The sequence below is a fragment of the Rhinoderma darwinii genome (assembly GCF_050947455.1).
Source record: "Rhinoderma darwinii isolate aRhiDar2 chromosome 5 unlocalized genomic scaffold, aRhiDar2.hap1 SUPER_5_unloc_31, whole genome shotgun sequence".
Lineage (NCBI taxonomy): Eukaryota > Metazoa > Chordata > Amphibia > Anura > Rhinodermatidae > Rhinoderma > Rhinoderma darwinii.
This window is the reverse complement of record NW_027461789.1, coordinates 273,032-296,529: the sequence shown is the minus strand read 5'-3', so window position 1 is coordinate 296,529 and position 23,498 is coordinate 273,032. Positions and strand designations below refer to the sequence as shown.

The window sequence follows — 23,498 nt, the reverse complement described above, 5'->3', positions numbered from 1 at the left end:
CAATCAATCAATCAATCAATCAGTGGCTGGCTTCAGGTGCAGCTCTTTAACTTACCTAAAAGGGAGGGCGGAGAGAAGACAAGGAAGGTGAATGAGGTGTTCCAATGTGAAATGCCGGAAACACAGAAACACAGACGACACACAACAAGAGGTGGCAATCTATTCATTAATTGCATTTAATCAATGAGCTCATTATCACTCATGCATTGTCCAACAGGTGTTGAAATAATGGGATTAAAAGGGGAGATCCCTTCAGAAAGACAGAAACAATAGCAAAGACAAAAAACACTTTTGGAATCTGCTTTTAGTCAACACATAAGGAAAGGGTGCACCGGTCCTGGAAATACTGCAATACCAGGTCAATGCGTGGAGTGGACAGAGCAAGCTCTATTTCCATCTCCCTGTTCTAAAAATCCATTTAATATATGGTCCCCAGATAGGGGACGTATCAGATATTAAACTGATAAGAACAGATACTACACTTGATCTTAGCCAAAAGGCCGAGAAGCGATAACCCGAACGGGCCGCGCGTTGCCCGAGCCTGCCCGATACTGCTGTTCAGCCCTTGCAGCGATTCAGCCTACTTCTAGGCAATTCCATGGGGCCCTGCAGGCTCACACACTCACAGCTACACGGGAGGTGAATAAAGGCCGGAGAGGAAGCCAGACAGGATTTGCTTCTTTTGCTTGCACCACAATGCAGTGCTGAAAGAGGAGGAATCTACATAAAAACGCCTTCCTGGCAACGCCCAAATGCCCTGCTGCCATGCAGATAAACACTGGCAGCGGCAGCAAGTGCATGCCCACAGCCACCCCTTGTTCCTTCACACCTTGTATCAGCTGTAATCCAGTCCAGTCCAGTGCTGCCTGCTGAGCAGCACTGACCAACACTGCCTGGGCCCAGGCTTTTATCTCTGAGGCCCCATTATGATGTCAGAAAGCTGGCTCTGGAATCCTGAGGGCTCCACTATGACACGTGCAAAGTTCCGTCTGAACTTTATATAAGACGGTGAGGCTCAGTCAGTCACTCAGTGTTGCCTGAGAGGGCAACACTGCAACAGCCGGCCGCCAGGCTGTCTTTTTTTTGCACAGCTAGTTGCCTCCAGGAGGCCACAAGAGGGAGACAAGGGACTGCAAAATGGAAAATAGGCATCCACCAACTTTACAGACAACTTCTCCTTGCTCCTACAACCTCCATCCTTGCACAGTTTGTTATTCTTCTAGGTAACATAGTAACAAATCCAAATTGCTGCTCTCTTTGTAGGCAAGCAAGGCTTTGTTGCAACTGCAATTCTTACTTCTTCTTGAAATGTAGGGACGACAGTACATTCCATCACATCCATCTAGTGTACACAGGTAGGTCCATTGTGGCGGGCAGGCGAGCGGGCGGGCTGCTTTATTGGCTGTTTGCTGTTCCCCTACTCCACTCCACTATTTGACTGTTGTGCTGCATCAATCAATCAATCAATCAATCAATCAATCAATCAATCAATCAATCAATCAGTGGCTGGCTCAGGTGCAGCTCTTTAACTTACCTAAAAGGGAGGGCGGAGAGAAGACAAGGAAGGTGAATGAGGTGTTCCAATGTGAAATGCCGGAAACACAGAAACACAGACGACACACAACAAGAGGTGGCAATCTATTCATTAATTGCATTTAATCAATGAGCTCATTATCACTCATGCATTGTCCAACAGGTGTTGAAATAATGGGATTAAAAGGGGAGATCCCTTCAGAAAGACAGAAACAATAGCAAAGACAAAAAACACTTTTGGAATCTGCTTTTAGTCAACACATAAGGAAAGGGTGCACCGGTCCTGGAAATACTGCAATACCAGGTCAATGCGTGGAGTGGACAGAGCAAGCTCTATTTCCATCTCCCTGTTCTAAAAATCCATTTAATATATGGTCCCCAGATAGGGGACGTATCAGATATTAAACTGATAAGAACAGATACTACACTTGATCTTAGCCAAAAGGCCGAGAAGCGATAACCCGAACGGGCCGCGCGTTGCCCGAGCCTGCCCGATACTGCTGTTCAGCCCTTGCAGCGATTCAGCCTACTTCTAGGCAATTCCATGGGGCCCTGCAGGCTCACACACTCACAGCTACACGGGAGGTGAATAAAGGCCGGAGAGGAAGCCAGACAGGATTTGCTTCTTTTGCTTGCACCACAATGCAGTGCTGAAAGAGGAGGAATCTACATAAAAACGCCTTCCTGGCAACGCCCAAATGCCCTGCTGCCATGCAGATAAACACTGGCAGCGGCAGCAAGTGCATGCCCACAGCCACCCCTTGTTCCTTCACACCTTGTATCAGCTGTAATCCAGTCCAGTCCAGTGCTGCCTGCTGAGCAGCACTGACCAACACTGCCTGGGCCCAGGCTTTTATCTCTGAGGCCCCATTATGATGTCAGAAAGCTGGCTCTGGAATCCTGAGGGCTCCACTATGACACGTGCAAAGTTCCGTCTGAACTTTATATAAGACGGTGAGGCTCAGTCAGTCACTCAGTGTTGCCTGAGAGGGCAACACTGCAACAGCCGGCCGCCAGGCTGTCTTTTTTTTGCACAGCTAGTTGCCTCCAGGAGGCCACAAGAGGGAGACAAGGGACTGCAAAATGGAAAATAGGCATCCACCAACTTTACAGACAACTTCTCCTTGCTCCTACAACCTCCATCCTTGCACAGTTTGTTATTCTTCTAGGTAACATAGTAACAAATCCAAATTGCTGCTCTCTTTGTAGGCAAGCAAGGCTTTGTTGCAACTGCAATTCTTACTTCTTCTTGAAATGTAGGGACGACAGTACATTCCATCACATCCATCTAGTGTACACAGGTAGGTCCATTGTGGCGGGCAGGCGAGCGGGCGGGCTGCTTTATTGGCTGTTTGCTGTTCCCCTACTCCACTCCACTATTTGACTGTTGTGCTGCATCAATCAATCAATCAATCAATCAATCAATCAATCAATCAATCAATCAATCAATCAGTGGCTGGCTCAGGTGCAGCTCTTTAACTTACCTAAAAGGGAGGGCGGAGAGAAGACAAGGAAGGTGAATGAGGTGTTCCAATGTGAAATGCCGGAAACACAGAAACACAGACGACACACAACAAGAGGTGGCAATCTATTCATTAATTGCATTTAATCAATGAGCTCATTATCACTCATGCATTGTCCAACAGGTGTTGAAATAATGGGATTAAAAGGGGAGATCCCTTCAGAAAGACAGAAACAATAGCAAAGACAAAAAACACTTTTGGAATCTGCTTTTAGTCAACACATAAGGAAAGGGTGCACCGGTCCTGGAAATACTGCAATACCAGGTCAATGCGTGGAGTGGACAGAGCAAGCTCTATTTCCATCTCCCTGTTCTAAAAATCCATTTAATATATGGTCCCCAGATAGGGGACGTATCAGATATTAAACTGATAAGAACAGATACTACACTTGATCTTAGCCAAAAGGCCGAGAAGCGATAACCCGAACGGGCCGCGCGTTGCCCGAGCCTGCCCGATACTGCTGTTCAGCCCTTGCAGCGATTCAGCCTACTTCTAGGCAATTCCATGGGGCCCTGCAGGCTCACACACTCACAGCTACACGGGAGGTGCTACTTCTAGGCAATTCCATGGGGCCCTGCAGGCTCACACACTCACAGCTACACGGGAGGTGAATAAAGGCCGGAGAGGAAGCCAGACAGGATTTGCTTCTTTTGCTTGCACCACAATGCAGTGCTGAAAGAGGAGGAATCTACATAAAAACGCCTTCCTGGCAACGCCCAAATGCCCTGCTGCCATGCAGATAAACACTGGCAGCGGCAGCAAGTGCATGCCCACAGCCACCCCTTGTTCCTTCACACCTTGTATCAGCTGTAATCCAGTCCAGTCCAGTGCTGCCTGCTGAGCAGCACTGACCAACACTGCCTGGGCCCAGGCTTTTATCTCTGAGGCCCCATTATGATGTCAGAAAGCTGGCTCTGGAATCCTGAGGGCTCCACTATGACACGTGCAAAGTTCCGTCTGAACTTTATATAAGACGGTGAGGCTCAGTCAGTCACTCAGTGTTGCCTGAGAGGGCAACACTGCAACAGCCGGCCGCCAGGCTGTCTTTTTTTTGCACAGCTAGTTGCCTCCAGGAGGCCACAAGAGGGAGACAAGGGACTGCAAAATGGAAAATAGGCATCCACCAACTTTACAGACAACTTCTCCTTGCTCCTACAACCTCCATCCTTGCACAGTTTGTTATTCTTCTAGGTAACATAGTAACAAATCCAAATTGCTGCTCTCTTTGTAGGCAAGCAAGGCTTTGTTGCAACTGCAATTCTTACTTCTTCTTGAAATGTAGGGACGACAGTACATTCCATCACATCCATCTAGTGTACACAGGTAGGTCCATTGTGGCGGGCAGGCGAGCGGGCGGGCTGCTTTATTGGCTGTTTGCTGTTCCCCTACTCCACTCCACTATTTGACTGTTGTGCTGCATCAATCAATCAATCAATCAATCAATCAATCAATCAATCAATCAATCAATCAATCAATCAGTGGCTGGCTCAGGTGCAGCTCTTTAACTTACCTAAAAGGGAGGGCGGAGAGAAGACAAGGAAGGTGAATGAGGTGTTCCAATGTGAAATGCCGGAAACACAGAAACACAGACGACACACAACAAGAGGTGGCAATCTATTCATTAATTGCATTTAATCAATGAGCTCATTATCACTCATGCATTGTCCAACAGGTGTTGAAATAATGGGATTAAAAGGGGAGATCCCTTCAGAAAGACAGAAACAATAGCAAAGACAAAAAACACTTTTGGAATCTGCTTTTAGTCAACACATAAGGAAAGGGTGCACCGGTCCTGGAAATACTGCAATACCAGGTCAATGCGTGGAGTGGACAGAGCAAGCTCTATTTCCATCTCCCTGTTCTAAAAATCCATTTAATATATGGTCCCCAGATAGGGGACGTATCAGATATTAAACTGATAAGAACAGATACTACACTTGATCTTAGCCAAAAGGCCGAGAAGCGATAACCCGAACGGGCCGCGCGTTGCCCGAGCCTGCCCGATACTGCTGTTCAGCCCTTGCAGCGATTCAGCCTACTTCTAGGCAATTCCATGGGGCCCTGCAGGCTCACACACTCACAGCTACACGGGAGGTGAATAAAGGCCGGAGAGGAAGCCAGACAGGATTTGCTTCTTTTGCTTGCACCACAATGCAGTGCTGAAAGAGGAGGAATCTACATAAAAACGCCTTCCTGGCAACGCCCAAATGCCCTGCTGCCATGCAGATAAACACTGGCAGCGGCAGCAAGTGCATGCCCACAGCCACCCCTTGTTCCTTCACACCTTGTATCAGCTGTAATCCAGTCCAGTCCAGTGCTGCCTGCTGAGCAGCACTGACCAACACTGCCTGGGCCCAGGCTTTTATCTCTGAGGCCCCATTATGATGTCAGAAAGCTGGCTCTGGAATCCTGAGGGCTCCACTATGACACGTGCAAAGTTCCGTCTGAACTTTATATAAGACGGTGAGGCTCAGTCAGTCACTCAGTGTTGCCTGAGAGGGCAACACTGCAACAGCCGGCCGCCAGGCTGTCTTTTTTTTGCACAGCTAGTTGCCTCCAGGAGGCCACAAGAGGGAGACAAGGGACTGCAAAATGGAAAATAGGCATCCACCAACTTTACAGACAACTTCTCCTTGCTCCTACAACCTCCATCCTTGCACAGTTTGTTATTCTTCTAGGTAACATAGTAACAAATCCAAATTGCTGCTCTCTTTGTAGGCAAGCAAGGCTTTGTTGCAACTGCAATTCTTACTTCTTCTTGAAATGTAGGGACGACAGTACATTCCATCACATCCATCTAGTGTACACAGGTAGGTCCATTGTGGCGGGCAGGCGAGCGGGCGGGCTGCTTTATTGGCTGTTTGCTGTTCCCCTACTCCACTCCACTATTTGACTGTTGTGCTGCATCAATCAATCAATCAATCAATCAATCAATCAATCAATCAATCAATCAATCAATCAATCAATCAGTGGCTGGCTCAGGTGCAGCTCTTTAACTTACCTAAAAGGGAGGGCGGAGAGAAGACAAGGAAGGTGAATGAGGTGTTCCAATGTGAAATGCCGGAAACACAGAAACACAGACGACACACAACAAGAGATGGCAATCTATTCATTAATTGCATTTAATCAATGAGCTCATTATCACTCATGCATTGTCCAACAGGTGTTGAAATAATGGGATTAAAAGGGGAGATCCCTTCAGAAAGACAGAAACAATAGCAAAGACAAAAAACACTTTTGGAATCTGCTTTTAGTCAACACATAAGGAAAGGGTGCACCGGTCCTGGAAATACTGCAATACCAGGTCAATGCGTGGAGTGGACAGAGCAAGCTCTATTTCCATCTCCCTGTTCTAAAAATCCATTTAATATATGGTCCCCAGATAGGGGACGTATCAGATATTAAACTGATAAGAACAGATACTACACTTGATCTTAGCCAAAAGGCCGAGAAGCGATAACCCGAACGGGCCGCGCGTTGCCCGAGCCTGCCCGATACTGCTGTTCAGCCCTTGCAGCGATTCAGCCTACTTCTAGGCAATTCCATGGGGCCCTGCAGGCTCACACACTCACAGCTACACGGGAGGTGAATAAAGGCCGGAGAGGAAGCCAGACAGGATTTGCTTCTTTTGCTTGCACCACAATGCAGTGCTGAAAGAGGAGGAATCTACATAAAAACGCCTTCCTGGCAACGCCCAAATGCCCTGCTGCCATGCAGATAAACACTGGCAGCGGCAGCAAGTGCATGCCCACAGCCACCCCTTGTTCCTTCACACCTTGTATCAGCTGTAATCCAGTCCAGTCCAGTGCTGCCTGCTGAGCAGCACTGACCAACACTGCCTGGGCCCAGGCTTTTATCTCTGAGGCCCCATTATGATGTCAGAAAGCTGGCTCTGGAATCCTGAGGGCTCCACTATGACACGTGCAAAGTTCCGTCTGAACTTTATATAAGACGGTGAGGCTCAGTCAGTCACTCAGTGTTGCCTGAGAGGGCAACACTGCAACAGCCGGCCGCCAGGCTGTCTTTTTTTTGCACAGCTAGTTGCCTCCAGGAGGCCACAAGAGGGAGACAAGGGACTGCAAAATGGAAAATAGGCATCCACCAACTTTACAGACAACTTCTCCTTGCTCCTACAACCTCCATCCTTGCACAGTTTGTTATTCTTCTAGGTAACATAGTAACAAATCCAAATTGCTGCTCTCTTTGTAGGCAAGCAAGGCTTTGTTGCAACTGCAATTCTTACTTCTTCTTGAAATGTAGGGACGACAGTACATTCCATCACATCCATCTAGTGTACACAGGTAGGTCCATTGTGGCGGGCAGGCAAGCGGGCGGGCTGCTTTATTGGCTGTTTGCTGTTCCCCTACTCCACTCCACTATTTGACTGTTGTGCTGCATCAATCAATCAATCAATCAATCAATCAATCAGTGGCTGGCTCAGGTGCAGCTCTTTAACTTACCTAAAAGGGAGGGCGGAGAGAAGACAAGGAAGGTGAATGAGGTGTTCCAATGTGAAATGCCGGAAACACAGAAACACAGACGACACACAACAAGAGGTGGCAATCTATTCATTAATTGCATTTAATCAATGAGCTCATTATCACTCATGCATTGTCCAACAGGTGTTGAAATAATGGGATTAAAAGGGGAGATCCCTTCAGAAAGACAGAAACAATAGCAAAGACAAAAAACACTTTTGGAATCTGCTTTTAGTCAACACATAAGGAAAGGGTGCACCGGTCCTGGAAATACTGCAATACCAGGTCAATGCGTGGAGTGGACAGAGCAAGCTCTATTTCCATCTCCCTGTTCTAAAAATCCATTTAATATATGGTCCCCAGATAGGGGACGTATCAGATATTAAACTGATAAGAACAGATACTACACTTGATCTTAGCCAAAAGGCCGAGAAGCGATAACCCGAACGGGCCGCGCGTTGCCCGAGCCTGCCCGATACTGCTGTTCAGCCCTTGCAGCGATTCAGCCTACTTCTAGGCAATTCCATGGGGCCCTGCAGGCTCACACACTCACAGCTACACGGGAGGTGAATAAAGGCCGGAGAGGAAGCCAGACAGGATTTGCTTCTTTTGCTTGCACCACAATGCAGTGCTGAAAGAGGAGGAATCTACATAAAAACGCCTTCCTGGCAACGCCCAAATGCCCTGCTGCCATGCAGATAAACACTGGCAGCGGCAGCAAGTGCATGCCCACAGCCACCCCTTGTTCCTTCACACCTTGTATCAGCTGTAATCCAGTCCAGTCCAGTGCTGCCTGCTGAGCAGCACTGACCAACACTGCCTGGGCCCAGGCTTTTATCTCTGAGGCCCCATTATGATGTCAGAAAGCTGGCTCTGGAATCCTGAGGGCTCCACTATGACACGTGCAAAGTTCCGTCTGAACTTTATATAAGACGGTGAGGCTCAGTCAGTCACTCAGTGTTGCCTGAGAGGGCAACACTGCAACAGCCGGCCGCCAGGCTGTCTTTTTTTTGCACAGCTAGTTGCCTCCAGGAGGCCACAAGAGGGAGACAAGGGACTGCAAAATGGAAAATAGGCATCCACCAACTTTACAGACAACTTCTCCTTGCTCCTACAACCTCCATCCTTGCACAGTTTGTTATTCTTCTAGGTAACATAGTAACAAATCCAAATTGCTGCTCTCTTTGTAGGCAAGCAAGGCTTTGTTGCAACTGCAATTCTTACTTCTTCTTGAAATGTAGGGACGACAGTACATTCCATCACATCCATCTAGTGTACACAGGTAGGTCCATTGTGGCGGGCAGGCGAGCGGGCGGGCTGCTTTATTGGCTGTTTGCTGTTCCCCTACTCCACTCCACTATTTGACTGTTGTGCTGCATCAATCAATCAATCAATCAATCAATCAATCAATCAATCAGTGGCTGGCTCAGGTGCAGCTCTTTAACTTACCTAAAAGGGAGGGCGGAGAGAAGACAAGGAAGGTGAATGAGGTGTTCCAATGTGAAATGCCGGAAACACAGAAACACAGACGACACACAACAAGAGGTGGCAATCTATTCATTAATTGCATTTAATCAATGAGCTCATTATCACTCATGCATTGTCCAACAGGTGTTGAAATAATGGGATTAAAAGGGGAGATCCCTTCAGAAAGACAGAAACAATAGCAAAGACAAAAAACACTTTTGGAATCTGCTTTTAGTCAACACATAAGGAAAGGGTGCACCGGTCCTGGAAATACTGCAATACCAGGTCAATGCGTGGAGTGGACAGAGCAAGCTCTATTTCCATCTCCCTGTTCTAAAAATCCATTTAATATATGGTCCCCAGATAGGGGACGTATCAGATATTAAACTGATAAGAACAGATACTACACTTGATCTTAGCCAAAAGGCCGAGAAGCGATAACCCGAACGGGCCGCGCGTTGCCCGAGCCTGCCCGATACTGCTGTTCAGCCCTTGCAGCGATTCAGCCTACTTCTAGGCAATTCCATGGGGCCCTGCAGGCTCACACACGCACAGCTACACGGGAGGTGAATAAAGGCCGGAGAGGAAGCCAGACAGGATTTGCTTCTTTTGCTTGCACCACAATGCAGTGCTGAAAGAGGAGGAATCTACATAAAAACGCCTTCCTGGCAACGCCCAAATGCCCTGCTGCCATGCAGATAAACACTGGCAGCGGCAGCAAGTGCATGCCCACAGCCACCCCTTGTTCCTTCACACCTTGTATCAGCTGTAATCCAGTCCAGTCCAGTGCTGCCTGCTGAGCAGCACTGACCAACACTGCCTGGGCCCAGGCTTTTATCTCTGAGGCCCCATTATGATGTCAGAAAGCTGGCTCTGGAATCCTGAGGGCTCCACTATGACACGTGCAAAGTTCCGTCTGAACTTTATATAAGACGGTGAGGCTCAGTCAGTCACTCAGTGTTGCCTGAGAGGGCAACACTGCAACAGCCGGCCGCCAGGCTGTCTTTTTTTTGCACAGCTAGTTGCCTCCAGGAGGCCACAAGAGGGAGACAAGGGACTGCAAAATGGAAAATAGGCATCCACCAACTTTACAGACAACTTCTCCTTGCTCCTACAACCTCCATCCTTGCACAGTTTGTTATTCTTCTAGGTAACATAGTAACAAATCCAAATTGCTGCTCTCTTTGTAGGCAAGCAAGGCTTTGTTGCAACTGCAATTCTTACTTCTTCTTGAAATGTAGGGACGACAGTACATTCCATCACATCCATCTAGTGTACACAGGTAGGTCCATTGTGGCGGGCAGGCGAGCGGGCGGGCTGCTTTATTGGCTGTTTGCTGTTCCCCTACTCCACTCCACTATTTGACTGTTGTGCTGCATCAATCAATCAATCAATCAATCAATCAATCAATCAATCAATCAATCAATCAATCAGTGGCTGGCTCAGGTGCAGCTCTTTAACTTACCTAAAAGGGAGGGCGGAGAGAAGACAAGGAAGGTGAATGAGGTGTTCCAATGTGAAATGCCGGAAACACAGAAACACAGACGACACACAACAAGAGGTGGCAATCTATTCATTAATTGCATTTAATCAATGAGCTCATTATCACTCATGCATTGTCCAACAGGTGTTGAAATAATGGGATTAAAAGGGGAGATCCCTTCAGAAAGACAGAAACAATAGCAAAGACAAAAAACACTTTTGGAATCTGCTTTTAGTCAACACATAAGGAAAGGGTGCACCGGTCCTGGAAATACTGCAATACCAGGTCAATGCGTGGAGTGGACAGAGCAAGCTCTATTTCCATCTCCCTGTTCTAAAAATCCATTTAATATATGGTCCCCAGATAGGGGACGTATCAGATATTAAACTGATAAGAACAGATACTACACTTGATCTTAGCCAAAAGGCCGAGAAGCGATAACCCGAACGGGCCGCGCGTTGCCCGAGCCTGCCCGATACTGCTGTTCAGCCCTTGCAGCGATTCAGCCTACTTCTAGGCAATTCTATGGGGCCCTGCAGGCTCACACACTCACAGCTACACGGGAGGTGAATAAAGGCCGGAGAGGAAGCCAGACAGGATTTGCTTCTTTTGCTTGCACCACAATGCAGTGCTGAAAGAGGAGGAATCTACATAAAAACGCCTTCCTGGCAACGCCCAAATGCCCTGCTGCCATGCAGATAAACACTGGCAGCGGCAGCAAGTGCATGCCCACAGCCACCCCTTGTTCCTTCACACCTTGTATCAGCTGTAATCCAGTCCAGTCCAGTGCTGCCTGCTGAGCAGCACTGACCAACACTGCCTGGGCCCAGGCTTTTATCTCTGAGGCCCCATTATGATGTCAGAAAGCTGGCTCTGGAATCCTGAGGGCTCCACTATGACACGTGCAAAGTTCCGTCTGAACTTTATATAAGACGGTGAGGCTCAGTCAGTCACTCAGTGTTGCCTGAGAGGGCAACACTGCAACAGCCGGCCGCCAGGCTGTCTTTTTTTTTGCACAGCTAGTTGCCTCCAGGAGGCCACAAGAGGGAGACAAGGGACTGCAAAATGGAAAATAGGCATCCACCAACTTTACAGACAACTTCTCCTTGCTCCTACAACCTCCATCCTTGCACAGTTTGTTATTCTTCTAGGTAACATAGTAACAAATCCAAATTGCTGCTCTCTTTGTAGGCAAGCAAGGCTTTGTTGCAACTGCAATTCTTACTTCTTCTTGAAATGTAGGGACGACAGTACATTCCATCACATCCATCTAGTGTACACAGGTAGGTCCATTGTGGCGGGCAGGCGAGCGGGCGGGCTGCTTTATTGGCTGTTTGCTGTTCCCTACTCCACTCCACTATTTGACTGTTGTGCTGCATCAATCAATCAATCAATCAATCAATCAATCAATCAATCAATCAATCAATCAATCAATCAGTGGCTGGCTCAGGTGCAGCTCTTTAACTTACCTAAAAGGGAGGGCGGAGAGAAGACAAGGAAGGTGAATGAGGTGTTCCAATGTGAAATGCCGGAAACACAGAAACACAGACGACACACAACAAGAGGTGGCAATCTATTCATTAATTGCATTTAATCAATGAGCTCATTATCACTCATGCATTGTCCAACAGGTGTTGAAATAATGGGATTAAAAGGGGAGATCCCTTCAGAAAGACAGAAACAATAGCAAAGACAAAAAACACTTTTGGAATCTGCTTTTAGTCAACACATAAGGAAAGGGTGCACCGGTCCTGGAAATACTGCAATACCAGGTCAATGCGTGGAGTGGACAGAGCAAGCTCTATTTCCATCTCCCTGTTCTAAAAATCCATTTAATATATGGTCCCCAGATAGGGGACGTATCAGATATTAAACTGATAAGAACAGATACTACACTTGATCTTAGCCAAAAGGCCGAGAAGCGATAACCCGAACGGGCCGCGCGTTGCCCGAGCCTGCCCGATACTGCTGTTCAGCCCTTGCAGCGATTCAGCCTACTTCTAGGCAATTCCATGGGGCCCTGCAGGCTCACACACTCACAGCTACACGGGAGGTGAATAAAGGCCGGAGAGGAAGCCAGACAGGATTTGCTTCTTTTGCTTGCACCACAATGCAGTGCTGAAAGAGGAGGAATCTACATAAAAACGCCTTCCTGGCAACGCCCAAATGCCCTGCTGCCATGCAGATAAACACTGGCAGCGGCAGCAAGTGCATGCCCACAGCCACCCCTTGTTCCTTCACACCTTGTATCAGCTGTAATCCAGTCCAGTCCAGTGCTGCCTGCTGAGCAGCACTGACCAACACTGCCTGGGCCCAGGCTTTTATCTCTGAGGCCCCATTATGATGTCAGAAAGCTGGCTCTGGAATCCTGAGGGCTCCACTATGACACGTGCAAAGTTCCGTCTGAACTTTATATAAGACGGTGAGGCTCAGTCAGTCACTCAGTGTTGCCTGAGAGGGCAACACTGCAACAGCCGGCCGCCAGGCTGTCTTTTTTTTGCACAGCTAGTTGCCTCCAGGAGGCCACAAGAGGGAGACAAGGGACTGCAAAATGGAAAATAGGCATCCACCAACTTTACAGACAACTTCTCCTTGCTCCTACAACCTCCATCCTTGCACAGTTTGTTATTCTTCTAGGTAACATAGTAACAAATCCAAATTGCTGCTCTCTTTGTAGGCAAGCAAGGCTTTGTTGCAACTGCAATTCTTACTTCTTCTTGAAATGTAGGGACGACAGTACATTCCATCACATCCATCTAGTGTACACAGGTAGGTCCATTGTGGCGGGCAGGCGAGCGGGCGGGCTGCTTTATTGGCTGTTTGCTGTTCCCTACTCCACTCCACTATTTGACTGTTGTGCTGCATCAATCAATCAATCAATCAATCAATCAATCAATCAATCAATCAATCAGTGGCTGGCTCAGGTGCAGCTCTTTAACTTACCTAAAAGGGAGGGCGGAGAGAAGACAAGGAAGGTGAATGAGGTGTTCCAATGTGAAATGCCGGAAACACAGAAACACAGACGACACACAACAAGAGGTGGCAATCTATTCATTAATTGCATTTAATCAATGAGCTCATTATCACTCATGCATTGTCCAACAGGTGTTGAAATAATGGGATTAAAAGGGGAGATCCCTTCAGAAAGACAGAAACAATAGCAAAGACAAAAAACACTTTTGGAATCTGCTTTTAGTCAACACATAAGGAAAGGGTGCACCGGTCCTGGAAATACTGCAATACCAGGTCAATGCGTGGAGTGGACAGAGCAAGCTCTATTTCCATCTCCCTGTTCTAAAAATCCATTTAATATATGGTCCCCAGATAGGGGACGTATCAGATATTAAACTGATAAGAACAGATACTACACTTGATCTTAGCCAAAAGGCCGAGAAGCGATAACCCGAACGGGCCGCGCGTTGCCCGAGCCTGCCCGATACTGCTGTTCAGCCCTTGCAGCGATTCAGCCTACTTCTAGGCAATTCCATGGGGCCCTGCAGGCTCACACACTCACAGCTACACGGGAGGTGAATAAAGGCCGGAGAGGAAGCCAGACAGGATTTGCTTCTTTTGCTTGCACCACAATGCAGTGCTGAAAGAGGAGGAATCTACATAAAAACGCCTTCCTGGCAACGCCCAAATGCCCTGCTGCCATGCAGATAAACACTGGCAGCGGCAGCAAGTGCATGCCCACAGCCACCCCTTGTTCCTTCACACCTTGTATCAGCTGTAATCCAGTCCAGTCCAGTGCTGCCTGCTGAGCAGCACTGACCAACACTGCCTGGGCCCAGGCTTTTATCTCTGAGGCCCCATTATGATGTCAGAAAGCTGGCTCTGGAATCCTGAGGGCTCCACTATGACACGTGCAAAGTTCCGTCTGAACTTTATATAAGACGGTGAGGCTCAGTCAGTCACTCAGTGTTGCCTGAGAGGGCAACACTGCAACAGCCGGCCGCCAGGCTGTCTTTTTTTTGCACAGCTAGTTGCCTCCAGGAGGCCACAAGAGGGAGACAAGGGACTGCAAAATGGAAAATAGGCATCCACCAACTTTACAGACAACTTCTCCTTGCTCCTACAACCTCCATCCTTGCACAGTTTGTTATTCTTCTAGGTAACATAGTAACAAATCCAAATTGCTGCTCTCTTTGTAGGCAAGCAAGTCTTTGTTGCAACTGCAATTCTTACTTCTTCTTGAAATGTAGGGACGACAGTACATTCCATCACATCCATCTAGTGTACACAGGTAGGTCCATTGTGGCGGGCAGGCGAGCGGGCGGGCTGCTTTATTGGCTGTTTGCTGTTCCCTACTCCACTCCACTATTTGACTGTTGTGCTGCATCAATCAATCAATCAATCAATCAATCAATCAATCAATCAGTGGCTGGCTCAGGTGCAGCTCTTTAACTTACCTAAAAGGGAGGGCGGAGAGAAGACAAGGAAGGTGAATGAGGTGTTCCAATGTGAAATGCCGGAAACACAGAAACACAGACGACACACAACAAGAGGTGGCAATCTATTCATTAATTGCATTTAATCAATGAGCTCATTATCACTCATGCATTGTCCAACAGGTGTTGAAATAATGGGATTAAAAGGGGAGATCCCTTCAGAAAGACAGAAACAATAGCAAAGACAAAAAACACTTTTGGAATCTGCTTTTAGTCAACACATAAGGAAAGGGTGCACCGGTCCTGGAAATACTGCAATACCAGGTCAATGCGTGGAGTGGACAGAGCAAGCTCTATTTCCATCTCCCTGTTCTAAAAATCCATTTAATATATGGTCCCCAGATAGGGGACGTATCAGATATTAAACTGATAAGAACAGATACTACACTTGATCTTAGCCAAAAGGCCGAGAAGCGATAACCCGAACGGGCCGCGCGTTGCCCGAGCCTGCCCGATACTGCTGTTCAGCCCTTGCAGCGATTCAGCCTACTTCTAGGCAATTCCATGGGGCCCTGCAGGCTCACACACTCACAGCTACACGGGAGGTGAATAAAGGCCGGAGAGGAAGCCAGACAGGATTTGCTTCTTTTGCTTGCACCACAATGCAGTGCTGAAAGAGGAGGAATCTACATAAAAACGCCTTCCTGGCAACGCCAAAATGCCCTGCTGCCATGCAGATAAACACTGGCAGCGGCAGCAAGTGCATGCCCACAGCCACCCCTTGTTCCTTCACACCTTGTATCAGCTGTAATCCAGTCCAGTCCAGTGCTGCCTGCTGAGCAGCACTGACCAACACTGCCTGGGCCCAGGCTTTTATCTCTGAGGCCCCATTATGATGTCAGAAAGCTGGCTCTGGAATCCTGAGGGCTCCACTATGACACGTGCAAAGTTCCGTCTGAACTTTATATAAGACGGTGAGGCTCAGTCAGTCACTCAGTGTTGCCTGAGAGGGCAACACTGCAACAGCCGGCCGCCAGGCTGTCTTTTTTTTGCACAGCTAGTTGCCTCCAGGAGGCCACAAGAGGGAGACAAGGGACTGCAAAATGGAAAATAGGCATCCACCAACTTTACAGACAACTTCTCCTTGCTCCTACAACCTCCATCCTTGCACAGTTTGTTATTCTTCTAGGTAACATAGTAACAAATCCAAATTGCTGCTCTCTTTGTAGGCAAGCAAGGCTTTGTTGCAACTGCAATTCTTACTTCTTCTTGAAATGTAGGGACGACAGTACATTCCATCACATCCATCTAGTGTACACAGGTAGGTCCATTGTGGCGGGCAGGCGAGCGGGCGGGCTGCTTTATTGGCTGTTTGCTGTTCCCCTACTCCACTCCACTATTTGACTGTTGTGCTGCATCAATCAATCAATCAATCAATCAATCAATCAATCAATCAATCAATCAATCAATCAGTGGCTGGCTCAGGTGCAGCTCTTTAACTTACCTAAAAGGGAGGGCGGAGAGAAGACAAGGAAGGTGAATGAGGTGTTCCAATGTGAAATGCCGGAAACACAGAAACACAGACGACACACAACAAGAGGTGGCAATCTATTCATTAATTGCATTTAATCAATGAGCTCATTATCACTCATGCATTGTCCAACAGGTGTTGAAATAATGGGATTAAAAGGGGAGATCCCTTCATGAAGACAGAAACAATAGCAAAGACAAAAAACACTTTTGGAATCTGCTTTTAGTCAACACATAAGGAAAGGGTGCACCGGTCCTGGAAATACTGCAATACCAGGTCAATGCGTGGAGTGGACAGAGCAAGCTCTATTTCCATCTCCCTGTTCTAAAAATCCATTTAATATATGGTCCCCAGATAGGGGACGTATCAGATATTAAACTGATAAGAACAGATACTACACTTGATCTTAGCCAAAAGGCCGAGAAGCGATAACCCGAACGGGCCGCGCGTTGCCCGAGCCTGCCCGATACTGCTGTTCAGCCCTTGCAGCGATTCAGCCTACTTCTAGGCAATTCCATGGGGCCCTGCAGGCTCACACACTCACAGCTACACGGGAGGTGAATAAAGGCCGGAGAGGAAGCCAGACAGGATTTGCTTCTTTTGCTTGCACCACAATGCAGTGCTGAAAGAGGAGGAATCTACATAAAAACGCCTTCCTGGCAACGCCCAAATGCCCTGCTGCCATGCAGATAAACACTGGCAGCGGCAGCAAGTGCATGCCCACAGCCACCCCTTGTTCCTTCACACCTTGTATCAGCTGTAATCCAGTCCAGTCCAGTGCTGCCTGCTGAGCAGCACTGACCAACACTGCCTGGGCCCAGGCTTTTATCTCTGAGGCCCCATTATGATGTCAGAAAGCTGGCTCTGGAATCCTGAGGGCTCCACTATGACACGTGCAAAGTTCCGTCTGAACTTTATATAAGACGGTGAGGCTCAGTCAGTCACTCAGTGTTGCCTGAGAGGGCAACACTGCAACAGCCGGCCGCCAGGCTGTCTTTTTTTTGCACAGCTAGTTGCCTCCAGGAGGCCACAAGAGGGAGACAAGGGACTGCAAAATGGAAAATAGGCATCCACCAACTTTACAGACAACTTCTCCTTGCTCCTACAACCTCCATCCTTGCACAGTTTGTTATTCTTCTAGGTAACATAGTAACAAAGGCAAGCAAGGCTTTGTTGCAACTGCAATTCTTACTTCTTCTTGAAATGTAGGGACGACAGTACATTCCATCACATCCATCTAGTGTACACAGGTAGGTCCATTGTGGCGGGCAGGCGAGCGGGCGGGCTGCTTTATTGGCTGTTTGCTGTTCCCCTACTCCACTCCACTATTTGACTGTTGTGCTGCATCAATCAATCAATCAATCAATCAATCAATCAATCAATCAATCAATCAATCAATCAGTGGCTGGCTCAGGTGCAGCTCTTTAACTTACCTAAAAGGGAGGGCGGAGAGAAGACAAGGAAGGTGAATGAGGTGTTCCAATGTGAAATGCCGGAAACACAGAAACACAGACGACACACAACAAGAGGTGGCAATCTATTCATTAATTGCATTTAATCAATGAGCTCATTATCACTCATGCATTGTCCAACAGGTGTTGAAATAATGGGATTAAAAGGGGAGATCCCTTCAGAAAGACAGAAACAATAGCAAAGACAAAAAACACTTTTGGAATCTGCTTTTAGTCAACACATAAGGAAAGGGTGCACCGGTCCTGGAAATACTGCAATACCAGGTCAATGCGTGGAGTGGACAGAGCAAGCTCTATTTCCATCTCCCTGTTCTAAAAAATCCATTTAATATATGGTCCCCAGATAGGGGACGTATCAGATATTAAACTGATAAGAACAGATACTACACTTGATCTTAGCCAAAAGGCCGAGAAGCGATAACCCGAACGGGCCGCGCGTTGCCCGAGCCTGCCCGATACTGCTGTTCAGCCCTTGCAGCGATTCAGCCTACTTCTAGGCAATTCCATGGGGCCCTGCAGGCTCACACACTCACAGCTACACGGGAGGTGAATAAAGGCCGGAGAGGAAGCCAGACAGGATTTGCTTCTTTTGCTTGCACCACAATGCAGTGCTGAAAGAGGAGGAATCTACATAAAAACGCCTTCCTGGCAACGCCCAAATGCCCTGCTGCCATGCAGATAAACACTGGCAGCGGCAGCAAGTGCATGCCCACAGCCACCCCTTGTTCCTTCACACCTTGTATCAGCTGTAATCCAGTCCAGTCCAGTGCTGCCTGCTGAGCAGCACTGACCAACACTGCCTGGGCCCAGGCTTTTATCTCTGAGGCCCCATTATGATGTCAGAAAGCTGGCTCTGGAATCCTGAGGGCTCCACTATGACACGTGCAAAGTTCCGTCTGAACTTTATATAAGACGGTGAGGCTCAGTCAGTCACTCAGTGTTGCCTGAGAGGGCAACACTGCAACAGCCGGCCGCCAGGCTGTCTTTTTTTTGCACAGCTAGTTGCCTCCAGGAGGCCACAAGAGGGAGACAAGAGACTGCAAAATGGAAAATAGGCATCCACCAACTTTACAGACAACTTCTCCTTGCTCCTACAACCTCCATCCTTGCACAGTTTGTTATTCTTCTAGGTAACATAGTAACAAATCCAAATTGCTGCTCTCTTTGTAGGCAAGCAAGGCTTTGTTGCAACTGCAATTCTTACTTCTTCTTGAAATGTAGGGACGACAGTACATTCCATCACATCCATCTAGTGTACACAGGTAGGTCCATTGTGGCGGGCAGGCGAGCGGGCGGGCTGCTTTATTGGCTGTTTGCTGTTCCCCTACTCCACTCCACTATTTGACTGTTGTGCTGCATCAATCAATCAATCAATCAATCAATCAATCAATCAATCAATCAATCAATCAGTGGCTGGCTCAGGTGCAGCTCTTTAACTTACCTAAAAGGGAGGGCGGAGAGAAGACAAGGAAGGTGAATGAGGTGTTCCAATGTGAAATGCCGGAAACACAGAAACACAGACGACACACAACAAGAGGTGGCAATCTATTCATTAATTGCATTTAATCAATGAGCTCATTATCACTCATGCATTGTCCAACAGGTGTTGAAATAATGGGATTAAAAGGGGAGATCCCTTCAGAAAGACAGAAACAATAGCAAAGACAAAAAACACTTTTGGAATCTGCTTTTAGTCAACACATAAGGAAAGGGTGCACCGGTCCTGGAAATACTGCAATACCAGGTCAATGCGTGGAGTGGACAGAGCAAGCTCTATTTCCATCTCCCTGTTCTAAAAATCCATTTAATATATGGTCCCCAGATAGGGGACGTATCAGATATTAAACTGATAAGAACAGATACTACACTTGATCTTAGCCAAAAGGCCGAGAAGCGATAACCCGAACGGGCCGCGCGTTGCCCGAGCCTGCCCGATACTGCTGTTCAGCCCTTGCAGCGATTCAGCCTACTTCTAGGCAATTCCATGGGGCCCTGCAGGCTCACACACTCACAGCTACACGGGAGGTGAATAAAGGCCGGAGAGGAAGCCAGACAGGATTTGCTTCTTTTGCTTGCACCACAATGCAGTGCTGAAAGAGGAGGAATCTACATAAAAACGCCTTCCTGGCAACGCCCAAATGCCCTGCTGCCATGCAGATAAACACTGGCAGCGGCAGCAAGTGCATGCCCACAGCCACCCCTTGTTCCTTCACACCTTGTATCAGCTGTAATCCAGTCCAGTCCAGTGCTGCCTGCTGAGCAGCACTGACCAACACTGCCTGGGCCCAGGCTTTTATCTCTGAGGCCCCATTATGATGTCAGAAAGCTGGCTCTGGAATCCTGAGGGCTCCACTATGACACGTGCAAAGTTCCGTCTGAACTTTATATAAGACGGTGAGGCTCAGTCAGTCACTCAGTGTTGCCTGAGAGGGCAACACTGCAACAGCCGGCCGCCAGGCTGTCTTTTTTTTGCACAGCTAGTTGCCTCCAGGAGGCCACAAGAGGGAGACAAGGGACTGCAAAATGGAAAATAGGCATCCACCAACTTTACAGACAACTTCTCCTTGCTCCTACAACCTCCATCCTTGCACAGTTTGTTATTCTTCTAGGTAACATAGTAACAAATCCAAATTGCTGCTCTCTTTGTAGGCAAGCAAGGCTTTGTTGCAACTGCAATTCTTACTTCTTCTTGAAATGTAGGGACGACAGTACATTCCATCACATCCATCTAGTGTACACAGGTAGGTCCATTGTGGCGGGCAGGCGAGCGGGCGGGCTGCTTTATTGGCTGTTTGCTGTTCCCCTACTCCACTCCACTATTTGACTGTTGTGCTGCATCAATCAATCAATCAATCAATCAATCAATCAATCAATCAATCAATCAATCAATCAGTGGCTGGCTCAGGTGCAGCTCTTTAACTTACCTAAAAGGGAGGGCGGAGAGAAGACAAGGAAGGTGAATGAGGTGTTCCAATGTGAAATGCCGGAAACACAGAAACACAGACGACACACAACAAGAGGTGGCAATCTATTCATTAATTGCATTTAATCAATGAGCTCATTATCACTCATGCATTGTCCAACAGGTGTTGAAATAATGGGATTAAAAGGGGAGATCCCTTCAGAAAGACAGAAACAATAGCAAAGACAAAAAACACTTTTGGAATCTGCTTTTAGTCAACACATAAGGAAAGGGTGCACCGGTCCTGGAAATACTGCAATACCAGGTCAATGCGTGGAGTGGACAGAGCAAGCTCTATTTCCATCTCCCTGTTCTAAAAATCCATTTAATATATGGTCCCCAGATAGGGGACGTATCAGATATTAAACTGATAAGAACAGATACTACACTTGATCTTAGCCAAAAGGCCGAGAAGCGATAACCCGAACGGGCCGCGCGTTGCCCGAGCCTGCCCGATACTGCTGTTCAGCCCTTGCAGCGATTCAGCCTACTTCTAGGCAATTCCATGGGGCCCTGCAGGCTCACACACTCACAGCTACACGGGAGGTGAATAAAGGCCGGAGAGGAAGCCAGACAGGATTTGCTTCTTTTGCTTGCACCACAATGCAGTGCTGAAAGAGGAGGAATCTACATAAAAACGCCTTCCTGGCAACGCCCAAATGCCCTGCTGCCATGCAGATAAACACTGGCAGCGGCAGCAAGTGCATGCCCACAGCCACCCCTTGTTCCTTCACACCTTGTATCAGCTGTAATCCAGTCCAGTCCAGTGCTGCCTGCTGAGCAGCACTGACCAACACTGCCTGGGCCCAGGCTTTTATCTCTGAGGCCCCATTATGATGTCAGAAAGCTGGCTCTGGAATCCTGAGGGCTCCACTATGACACGTGCAAAGTTCCGTCTGAACTTTATATAAGACGGTGAGGCTCAGTCAGTCACTCAGTGTTGCCTGAGAGGGCAACACTGCAACAGCCGGCCGCCAGGCTGTCTTTTTTTTGCACAGCTAGTTGCCTCCAGGAGGCCACAAGAGGGAGACAAGGGACTGCAAAATGGAAAATAGGCATCCACCAACTTTACAGACAACTTCTCCTTGCTCCTACAACCTCCATCCTTGCACAGTTTGTTATTCTTCTAGGTAACATAGTAACAAATCCAAATTGCTGCTCTCTTTGTAGGCAAGCAAGGCTTTGTTGCAACTGCAATTCTTACTTCTTCTTGAAATGTAGGGACGACAGTACATTCCATCACATCCATCTAGTGTACACAGGTAGGTCCATTGTGGCGGGCAGGCGAGCGGGCGGGCTGCTTTATTGGCTGTTTGCTGTTCCCCTACTCCACTCCACTATTTGACTGTTGTGCTGCATCAATCAATCAATCAATCAATCAATCAATCAATCAATCAATCAGTGGCTGGCTCAGGTGCAGCTCTTTAACTTACCTAAAAGGGAGGGCGGAGAGAAGACAAGGAAGGTGAATGAGGTGTTCCAATGTGAAATGCCGGAAACACAGAAACACAGACGACACACAACAAGAGGTGGCAATCTATTCATTAATTGCATTTAATCAATGAGCTCATTATCACTCATGCATTGTCCAACAGGTGTTGAAATAATGGGATTAAAAGGGGAGATCCCTTCAGAAAGACAGAAACAATAGCAAAGACAAAAAACACTTTTGGAATCTGCTTTTAGTCAACACATAAGGAAAGGGTGCACCGGTCCTGGAAATACTGCAATACCAGGTCAATGCGTGGAGTGGACAGAGCAAGCTCTATTTCCATCTCCCTGTTCTAAAAATCCATTTAATATATGGTCCCCAGATAGGGGACGTATCAGATATTAAACTGATAAGAACAGATACTACACTTGATCTTAGCCAAAAGGCCGAGAAGCGATAACCCGAACGGGCCGCGCGTTGCCCGAGCCTGCCCGATACTGCTGTTCAGCCCTTGCAGCGATTCAGCCTACTTCTAGGCAATTCCATGGGGCCCTGCAGGCTCACACACTCACAGCTACACGGGAGGTGAATAAAGGCCGGAGAGGAAGCCAGACAGGATTTGCTTCTTTTGCTTGCACCACAATGCAGTGCTGAAAGAGGAGGAATCTACATAAAAACGCCTTCCTGGCAACGCCCAAATGCCCTGCTGCCATGCAGATAAACACTGGCAGCGGCAGCAAGTGCATGCCCACAGCCACCCCTTGTTCCTTCACACCTTGTATCAGCTGTAATCCAGTCCAGTCCAGTGCTGCCTGCTGAGCAGCACTGACCAACACTGCCTGGGCCCAGGCTTTTATCTCTGAGGCCCCATTATGATGTCAGAAAGCTGGCTCTGGAATCCTGAGGGCTCCACTATGACACGTGCAAAGTTCCGTCTGAACTTTATATAAGACGGTGAGGCTCAGTCAGTCACTCAGTGTTGCCTGAGAGGGCAACACTGCAACAGCCGGCCGCCAGGCTGTCTTTTTTTTGCACAGCTAGTTGCCTCCAGGAGGCCACAAGAGGGAGACAAGGGACTGCAAAATGGAAAATAGGCATCCACCAACTTTACAGACAACTTCTCCTTGCTCCTACAACCTCCATCCTTGCACAGTTTGTTATTCTTCTAGGTAACATAGTAACAAATCCAAATTGCTGCTCTCTTTGTAGGCAAGCAAGGCTTTGTTGCA

The 23,498-nt window shown here is 47.8% G+C and overlaps 16 non-coding genes across 16 annotated transcripts; all 16 read right to left on the bottom strand.

Annotated features, from left to right (window-relative positions):
* Positions 1-321: 321 nt before the first annotated feature.
* On the bottom strand, positions 322-512 carry LOC142689651 (U2 spliceosomal RNA). Its single transcript, XR_012858504.1, has one exon. It is a non-coding gene; the product is annotated as a U2 spliceosomal RNA (small nuclear RNA).
* Positions 513-1,800: 1,288 nt separating this feature from the next.
* Positions 1,801-1,991, bottom strand: LOC142689650 (U2 spliceosomal RNA). Its single transcript, XR_012858503.1, has one exon. It is a non-coding gene; the product is annotated as a U2 spliceosomal RNA (small nuclear RNA).
* Positions 1,992-3,283: 1,292 nt separating this feature from the next.
* Positions 3,284-3,474, bottom strand: LOC142689649 (U2 spliceosomal RNA). Its single transcript, XR_012858502.1, has one exon. It is a non-coding gene; the product is annotated as a U2 spliceosomal RNA (small nuclear RNA).
* A 1,358-nt stretch (positions 3,475-4,832) lies between these two features.
* LOC142689648 (U2 spliceosomal RNA) lies at positions 4,833-5,023 on the bottom strand. Its single transcript, XR_012858501.1, has one exon. It is a non-coding gene; the product is annotated as a U2 spliceosomal RNA (small nuclear RNA).
* A 1,300-nt stretch (positions 5,024-6,323) lies between these two features.
* Positions 6,324-6,514, bottom strand: LOC142689647 (U2 spliceosomal RNA). The gene has a single exon (XR_012858500.1). It is a non-coding gene; the product is annotated as a U2 spliceosomal RNA (small nuclear RNA).
* Positions 6,515-7,782: 1,268 nt separating this feature from the next.
* Positions 7,783-7,973, bottom strand: LOC142689646 (U2 spliceosomal RNA). The gene has a single exon (XR_012858499.1). It is a non-coding gene; the product is annotated as a U2 spliceosomal RNA (small nuclear RNA).
* A 1,276-nt stretch (positions 7,974-9,249) lies between these two features.
* LOC142689645 (U2 spliceosomal RNA) lies at positions 9,250-9,440 on the bottom strand. The gene has a single exon (XR_012858498.1). It is a non-coding gene; the product is annotated as a U2 spliceosomal RNA (small nuclear RNA).
* Positions 9,441-10,732: 1,292 nt separating this feature from the next.
* On the bottom strand, positions 10,733-10,923 carry LOC142689643 (U2 spliceosomal RNA). The gene has a single exon (XR_012858497.1). It is a non-coding gene; the product is annotated as a U2 spliceosomal RNA (small nuclear RNA).
* Positions 10,924-12,219: 1,296 nt separating this feature from the next.
* Positions 12,220-12,410, bottom strand: LOC142689641 (U2 spliceosomal RNA). The gene has a single exon (XR_012858495.1). It is a non-coding gene; the product is annotated as a U2 spliceosomal RNA (small nuclear RNA).
* A 1,283-nt stretch (positions 12,411-13,693) lies between these two features.
* LOC142689640 (U2 spliceosomal RNA) lies at positions 13,694-13,884 on the bottom strand. The gene has a single exon (XR_012858494.1). It is a non-coding gene; the product is annotated as a U2 spliceosomal RNA (small nuclear RNA).
* A 1,275-nt stretch (positions 13,885-15,159) lies between these two features.
* Positions 15,160-15,350, bottom strand: LOC142689639 (U2 spliceosomal RNA). Its single transcript, XR_012858493.1, has one exon. It is a non-coding gene; the product is annotated as a U2 spliceosomal RNA (small nuclear RNA).
* A 1,292-nt stretch (positions 15,351-16,642) lies between these two features.
* On the bottom strand, positions 16,643-16,833 carry LOC142689638 (U2 spliceosomal RNA). The gene has a single exon (XR_012858492.1). It is a non-coding gene; the product is annotated as a U2 spliceosomal RNA (small nuclear RNA).
* A 1,269-nt stretch (positions 16,834-18,102) lies between these two features.
* LOC142689704 (U2 spliceosomal RNA) lies at positions 18,103-18,294 on the bottom strand. Its single transcript, XR_012858552.1, has one exon. It is a non-coding gene; the product is annotated as a U2 spliceosomal RNA (small nuclear RNA).
* A 1,288-nt stretch (positions 18,295-19,582) lies between these two features.
* LOC142689637 (U2 spliceosomal RNA) lies at positions 19,583-19,773 on the bottom strand. Its single transcript, XR_012858491.1, has one exon. It is a non-coding gene; the product is annotated as a U2 spliceosomal RNA (small nuclear RNA).
* A 1,292-nt stretch (positions 19,774-21,065) lies between these two features.
* Positions 21,066-21,256, bottom strand: LOC142689636 (U2 spliceosomal RNA). Its single transcript, XR_012858490.1, has one exon. It is a non-coding gene; the product is annotated as a U2 spliceosomal RNA (small nuclear RNA).
* A 1,280-nt stretch (positions 21,257-22,536) lies between these two features.
* LOC142689635 (U2 spliceosomal RNA) lies at positions 22,537-22,727 on the bottom strand. Its single transcript, XR_012858489.1, has one exon. It is a non-coding gene; the product is annotated as a U2 spliceosomal RNA (small nuclear RNA).
* Between the last annotated feature and the right edge of the window lie 771 nt (positions 22,728-23,498).